The sequence below is a fragment of the Festucalex cinctus genome, chromosome 10, assembly GCF_051991245.1.
Source record: "Festucalex cinctus isolate MCC-2025b chromosome 10, RoL_Fcin_1.0, whole genome shotgun sequence".
In the NCBI taxonomy this organism is placed as follows: Eukaryota; Metazoa; Chordata; class Actinopteri; order Syngnathiformes; family Syngnathidae; genus Festucalex; species Festucalex cinctus.
The window spans coordinates 14,596,709-14,604,526 of NC_135420.1; the positions used below are offsets into that span (position 1 = coordinate 14,596,709).

A 7,818-nucleotide genomic window follows, 5' to 3' on the forward strand; every position below is an offset into this window, starting at 1 on the left:
TGTGCCTCCATAGCAGAAGCAGTCGAGATCTAAAACTCCATTTAGATTCCTGTTTACTTAAGAGATGAGCCCCAAAACACAGTCATTCAACCGCTCGTCCCTTTATCTCGTCATGAATATTCCCATAATCCTCTGGCTTGTATCCCAGAGGCCCCTTCTTTTAAGATGCGGGGAGTTGTGTGGGCTACTGCGGGTGGAGGGATTCTCGCCCATTGACAGAAAGAGAGGGAAGCCCAATCCCTTCTTTCAAGAACCTCTCGCCGCTTGATCTCCACATGAAATGATATCTCGTTCACTCTGTAGGGTCTGCTAAGCCTGCGCAGCAGAAGGAGACCTGCACCGAAAAGCTGCTAATTGACCTGTAATTACCCCAGACAAGGAGTTGGAGTTTTCATTTTGGGTTTTTCCGTTTATCCTGCTTTTTAAATATAATTTCCATGATATTATAACAGGAATTTGACACATGAAAATGGGGTCGAGGTTGTAATTCCAAAGGAAGTTTTGTGATTGCACACCGAGGCAAGACTCTTCGAAGAATCGGTGGCCAGAAGAGAGGCTTCACAGAATGAAGGACAGTGAAGCTCACAGCTTACCCAGAAGCAAAAACAAAACAATCCTTTCTAGATTAATGCTCACTCTTTGTGACTGGAGGTAAAATTCAGCGAATAGTAAAGCAGCAGAATGATTTCAATTGTCAGGTGCCAAGGTTGAGACTTCTTTATCCTTCCAAATACTGACAACAGCAGCAGCATCTCTCAGGATGGTCACTAGAGACGCAGTATGAAATTCAAGTCCCAGCTTGTCATCAAGCACATCTCAACTTTACATCATCTGAGTGCCAAGGTCACGGTGTAGCTAAGGACCTGGAACAGTTGAACAATCTGTTCTTTCCATCTTTTGTAAAACAATCTCTTAATGTAACAAACAGAAAGCTCCCTTTTTTCCTCCACATGAGGCTTGATTTGTTACTAAATGTGGATTGTCGCAGTGTAAAAAGCAGGTTGAGAACGACATGGACCAAAAGAAAAAGAGCAGTGATGATAGACTGAACACCATGTCAATGACAGAGCTATGAATCAGCCCTCCTACTTTCAGGGCTTATCTAGAAAACAGATTCTTGGGAAAAAGCAGCCAAAGATGAGGAGAGATGCGGAGATTGAAAAGGTTAACGCTTGAGGTCAGCCACAGAGCAGATCGAGCTAAAACTACATCATGCTGAGGAAAGAAAAAAAAAGTCAAAGGCTGTGAAGATTATCATTTTTTATATATATAGAAGTGAGTGGGAAGCAGCAACCATATTGGGAATTTGGATCGAACTCAAGGTTTAACTGGGGTAACTGAAATGTTCATGAAAATTGTGTCATAACAAACAAGTCACAGACAATAACTCAACATACCGTTACATGACGTTTTAGTGAGGTCTTGAATAACCACATGAGCCCGAGTACATGATGCTGACAAGCTTGCTTTACATGCAGATCTTGTCATAAACCTCCACCTACACAAATAAATGCCCCCATAAAACAAACATTCACACTTACAATCACAGAGCAGGAATTAATTCCACACTGGCTTAGTCAAAGTCTATAAAGTCAGAGTAAGACAGAAGTACCAAAAAATGAACTATCCAGCTTTGTGCCAGAGAAGAAACTGCTACTGCTTGTTCCCTATAAAGAAATCGCACGTGCACACAACAGCTCCAGTAGATACGTCATCCTTTCGACAACAGATGAGCACTTCCCTTTGAGCCTTTGTTAATCTCTCTGGACGTAACTGCTCCAAGGACAAGATGAAAGGAAAGGCAAAGAAGGCATTCCGGTGTACGAGCCCAGACAACCACAACGTTACTAGAGTCCCCCTCTTCCCCATTAAATATGAAGAGAGAAAACGTGAGTCCATGCACCAAAGTGCAAAGACTCATTATCACTGTTCTGTGTCTACAAGTACCCCCAACATCTCTAGAAAAACTCTGACTAGACATTTAGTGGATCCAAACTATTGTCAGAAACAATTTTCTATTGACTTACTGAACACGAGCTTACAATGTCAACATTGCCATTATCACAATCTCTTAGGTTGGATTTACACAGCAGTCTCAAGCGCCCAATTCAGATTAAATGTCTGCATCTGATGAAGGGAATGCAAATCTTTAAGATTGTTATGTTCTGAGGTTGGATCCCAAAAGCGCAGACACAAATAAGAGTTCAACACTTTATTCGCATAACATCAAGAGGCATGGAACTAACTTGACTTGACCAGAAACAACAAGAAGTTATCGAGGAAAGAGGAGCAGGTGGCCAGCTGGACAGAGGAATAATCCGACAAAACACACACTTCTCACTTAGGCTTATATAGACAGTGAATCGATCAGATTGGCTGTGGCTAGACATGTGGGTAACAGGACTGACATAGAATTATCTGATTGCCTGTTGACCAGATAAAGAGATTAAAGCTTCTTGACATCACATAGCTCCTGACATCACATATCTTAAGACCAGTTGAAACTAGATGCCGGTTACATCAGTTCAAAACAGACACTTGACCTCACGGTCATGACCCAAACATAACCCTTGCAGGACCCAAACTTAACCCTGGCATGACCCAGTCATGACAATTGTGTTCACTGAAGAAGAATTAAGCACATAATACACCCGTTTCCATCCATCAATGTGTTGATATTTTATTTTGCATCACCCGCTGCTGTTATTTGATGTCAAAGGGCCTTTGATACTTGGATTTTTCTTGAATTTTTATCCACATTTGGAAGATTGGCCAGATTGCAATCTGTTGTGCTGCCATCACACATATCCAATTTGTGTCACTTGAACATGACATACAATTTATTTATTTTTATTTTTTTATTTATTTTTATTTTTTTTCTTAAAAAAGAGCTCAGAATTGTTCATTCGGTAGTCTTACCGATTCAACGTCTTATCATCATTGCTCTTTTTTTTTTTTGTGTATGTGTGCGTGCGTTTGCGTGCGTGCGTTTGCGTGACATACAATTTAAATTGAGCCTTACATACACACACGGGCAACGAATTTCACAGATACTGTAGTTACGCTCACAAACTTAACTGATTAAAAAACAAAACAAAAACAGAAAAAAGGTTAAGAATACCAAATTTGCTCCAAATAGTCATCTGCCTCCAAGACTGATGTACGTCCACAAGCAGCTCGCAATGATGAACATGACATCTCACACTTCATTTGCAAGTAGTCATTCTAGAAACATGCTAGCATCCTGCACTTTTTCCAGTGCAATATGCACAAGCGATCGTTCCGATGAGGTGCAGCCAAAACAGCCAAGTGACATCCCAGTGGGTCTTCAAAGAGGCCTGTGCTCGCACGTTCGAGTCTGGGCTTCGCTCCAACAGAGGCAAGGTGCCATACAGCTGGTCTGGCACACGCTCTTTAGCACACGTGCATGCATGAATGTACACACGCACACACACACACACACACACCTTGTGCGTTGTAGTTTGAACCACTGATCAGCACTGCTTTCACGCTCGCACTCACCTCACCCCTATTTGCAACCTGAGATGGAGCAGGCCTTTCTGCAAGTAGGGGCAAATACAACTTAAACAGCAGACTGCCCTTAGGAGCAGATTTCTGCCTTGGTAAAGTGTTTATTCTTCCTCCTTTCTCTTCCTCTTCTATTCCTTCTCTTGTGCTCATTTCAGAGGTGATCAGGTGAAGCTGATCGAGGCCATTTTCAGGTCATAGTTTAAGCCTGAGGTCAAATGACTTCTTGGAATTTTATCCCTTTCAGTGCATTAGGAAAACAAGTGGGGCAACAACTTTTTTTATGCTAGAGCATACAGAAGGCTTTGATGCAGCTTCTGTCCTGAAGAGGTCACTTAAAGCAATGGTAGTTATTACAAAAAACAGCCAGCCGGTGGCATCAGAGTATAAGAGCTCAACCAGGGCCATGTTGCAACAAGCTCTTTTCCCCAGTGTTTTTAACAGGTTTGTGAATAATGATTAAACTTAGCTATATTCTAATGCTAATTACTACAAAACGGAAAGAGATACAAATATACTTTTTGCCTGATAACAGACTCAAATATTTCTTTTGATAGGTTCCATATTTTTATAGCAATAGACACAATATTCTGTGGGCCTTCCCAAATCAGTCAAAATCCAGTAAAACAGCTAGGAGAAATGGGGGTTGCTTCAGTGAAAATGGCTGTGAGTGAATGAGTTAAGAACCACCCCCGCATGGCTCCCACACTTCTAAACACTTGTTAGATTTAAATTTAACTTTTAAAATGTAAAACATAGAATAAATACAGAGATGCTGATTTGAGGCTCAGTTCATAAATTAATGTGAATGGATGCTCACTCCGCCCCTTGACAGTGCATGAGGACAGTGACAACTAACCAATAAATAATTATTACCAACAAGTTTGGGTCAAATTCCAAACCTTTTTGACTTTATGGATTCCATGATTTTCCACTTTTTAATACAAATATATACAAATGACTGTGCTGTCCAAAACTAGCAGTAAAAAAAAAAAAAAAAAAAAAAAAAAGTTTAATTTTGAAGATGAGGATTGCCGTTATGGGTGATCTCCTTGACTCCTTTCTGACCACTTCACTGAGGCTGATGGAATTATTGAGCTAAGTGGCAACCATGCCAAACAATAAACAGGACTACAAACCTGCGAATGTGCTTAAAAAGAATAGCAGTAAAATGTTTCTGCAGACTTTTGCAGTTGGTCCAAGAAACCATTGTGCTTTGGGCCGTGTCAATGAGCCAGCCCATCCGCCATTCTCAGTTGAGACTGGACTGATGGAGCCCAAATATGCACACTCACACGTTCACAAAGTCTTCAGCCGAACAAGTGTCAGACAGCTAATGACCCACAACTGCCACTCAACCATTACCCTGACGGGCTTTACCAGATGAAGTTTTTTGTAAAGGGGGGGAACATTCTGTCTACAACTTGGACCTAAAAAGTGACTACCTGCATATGTGTCAGTTTTAGGTGTGCTTTCCCTTCAAACTTCACTCTGCTAACCTGGCCTGTGTGTAAGAGCTGTTAATAAACATTACATGTGTATTTACACAAACTATAAACTTTAGATCCTGCTCTTAAAGGATATGCGTATGGGTGCTTGGCAGCACAAAAAGAACTAATAAAGGCCTCTGTATGTTTTCTCAAGACAATTGCCTCTCCTGGTCAAGCAAACCAAACATTGAGATAGACGCACTGGCCTTGTCTTGATCAACTGTCGCATTTTACAATGTTCCTTGATCAGGATGCCAGGATACACATTTTAAGAGGAGAAGAAACAATGGGCGTTGTATTCTTAGTTTACAAATTTAAATAAATATTCTGCTTTTAGGGTTTTCCATGAAAATATTCTACTAATTCTACTTACTTTTAAGTCAAGGTGTTGTGTGAAAACTGCATTTTCAGGAATATGGGGTACACAAAATATTATCAGTATTATTATTTTACAAATGTATTCTTGACGAAGATAACATTGATTTTTGTTCTGAACAATCATGTTGGCAAAGGTATAAAAGTTTAGTTATTAACCGACTGGTCTGGCTCAAAATAGTTTCACATTAGTTGCTTCCTGAGCCACTGCTGCCACCTAGTGACCATAGTTTTGCAGTCTTACAGCCTTCTAAAAATGTAGACTTTGGGAGGAGAGATGGTGCACATACACACAATGTCGAGTTTAAAATAAAAAGCAGTTTTTGCTAATGTGGGCGGAAGTCTGAGTACCTGGAGAAAACGATTCGGGGAGTCCATGCAATGCAAACTCCACACAGGAAGACCGGATTCGAACCACCAACCACTGTTTTTTTTTTATATATATCTGATGCCATATTCTTTGACCTGGAGAGAAAATCAAAGATTTACTTGGTGGACCATATGTATGGTACATCATATACATATCGTGTACATTTTTGGTACAAGTTAGTCTATGTGACAAAGTGTTAGCTTGTTAAGAGTGCTGGTTCTGGGATGCTTCCAACACCAAGCACAACATACCGTCTTTGAGGCTTGACTGCAAGGTTTGTTCCGTGAGCTGAATTCCACTCAATCCTGTCTGGGATCACCCTCTGATGGACAAGAACATTGTAAGAACATTCACAAAAGGCCAGCTGACATATATGACCTTGTATTCAGTTGTCCAGAATTCATTGGCAAACTGTTTACCAGGCTGTCATTCCACTTGTGCCTCTTGATGCTCTCGTCCTTCACGGCCAACTTCAGCTTGTCAAAAATGTCATCCTGGTCTTTGTCTTTGTACTCAGCCATGAAGTGAGCAAATTCCTCCTGCAGCCCAAGCAACCTAAAAACAAGCTCATCATTGTCAAACAAATCAGATGTAAACAGAGGAAGTTACTTGTGATTAGGCAGATAGCTTTATTAAGCTATTCATGCACATGTGTAAGTCATGTGCCTTACCACATTATAGCAGCGGTGTTATCAGTCCATGAGGTGACAGTGAGAAAACCGTGAAATGCTTTCGAAAGATTCACCTCTAAGTGTATCGGCACAAGTGTGGTTGCACTTGACTGCAGATTCCAATACAGTTTCACTATGACCAGTGAAGTCTCCCCTTATGGAATTTGGACAATGGAGTTATACCACATCATGTCCCCATGAGACCATTTATCACAAACGGATGCTCATATTTCAATATGGGTCCCTTCTGTTGTGACACATCTACACTGTCAATAAGCATGATCTTCAATCGTGCAGGTTGGATAACAGGACCAGCCCTGTTCATGTCCATGGACCATTCATCAGTGACGTTAACGCCGCTATAGCTTAACTAAAATCAGGTGATGACTTAACACATTTAACTACCTCTAAGAGGATGGGGACACTCTTGTCCAAAGTCAGTAGTTAATTTCTCATTTATGTGACCGCTTCTACACATATACACAGCCCCACACGCACCCGGTGCCAAGCCACTGCTCCCTATTCACAGTGCCGATTAGGCTAATTGCTGGGTTGTGGGGCTGCAGTGGCGCCAAACAAGGATGGTGGCTGGCTGAGGGGGATTTGATGGGCTGTGGATCGATACAATACACAATGGACCAATGGGAACTGCAGGAGCACGGCTATAAATCTCTGGTTCTCTTATCCTGTGATTGTCTCAACTAATTGCTGCAGGAGGGCAGAGCTTACATAAGAAAAGTGGCAGGATAGCAAACGTATGGTCAATCAAGTGGGCTGGGAAAGGAAGGGGATTGAAAGGAGGAATAGTGCATTCAAGTTGTCCTATGTCCTAACTGGCACTGTAACCACTGATGGATTATACCTTAATGAAGGTGTTAATTGGCACTAGCTCACGAAGCTTACTTAAAATGAGGATAAATTGAATTAACACTATTTTGCTTTTGCCATGAACCATGATGCGAAAGCTTAGTCCATCAGAAGAAGAAGAAGAAGAAGAAGAAAAGAAACAGCAAATATTCTATTTGCAGATCAATAATAGGAGAATGTCGGTGACTGTTGTCGTCACATTCTCGATAGTTAGAGAATATACTCGAGAGACTCTCAGAGATCATGGCATTAAAAAAAACAAAAAAAATTAACAGTATTTTCAGCAAACAGAAGTAACAGTGGCAACACAAGATGGCTGCCCTCTGACTTCAGCAACAAGTGGCCACTTGAGTCCAGATTTTTAAACATTTGTGGCAAAAACTAGGCTGAGATTGAAATACAGTACGACTTCCTGTTTTCATTTTTATTTCAAATTTAGTGTTAAACAAGAGTGCCATTCTTGAGTGGCCAACATCGTAAATATACCCATTTGACTTCCTATAATTGATAATTATAT

General features: G+C 40.9%; 1 long non-coding RNA gene across 1 annotated transcript in view; it reads right to left on the reverse strand.

Moving 5' to 3' along the window:
- Positions 1–5,807, reverse strand: part of LOC144027773 (uncharacterized) — a 34,457-nt gene extending 28,650 nt beyond the window's left edge. The window contains exon 1 of the long non-coding RNA XR_013285536.1: positions 5,745–5,807. This is a non-coding gene — a long non-coding RNA (uncharacterized LOC144027773). The remainder of the gene's footprint in view (positions 1–5,744) is intronic.
- Between the last annotated feature and the right edge of the window lie 2,011 nt (positions 5,808–7,818).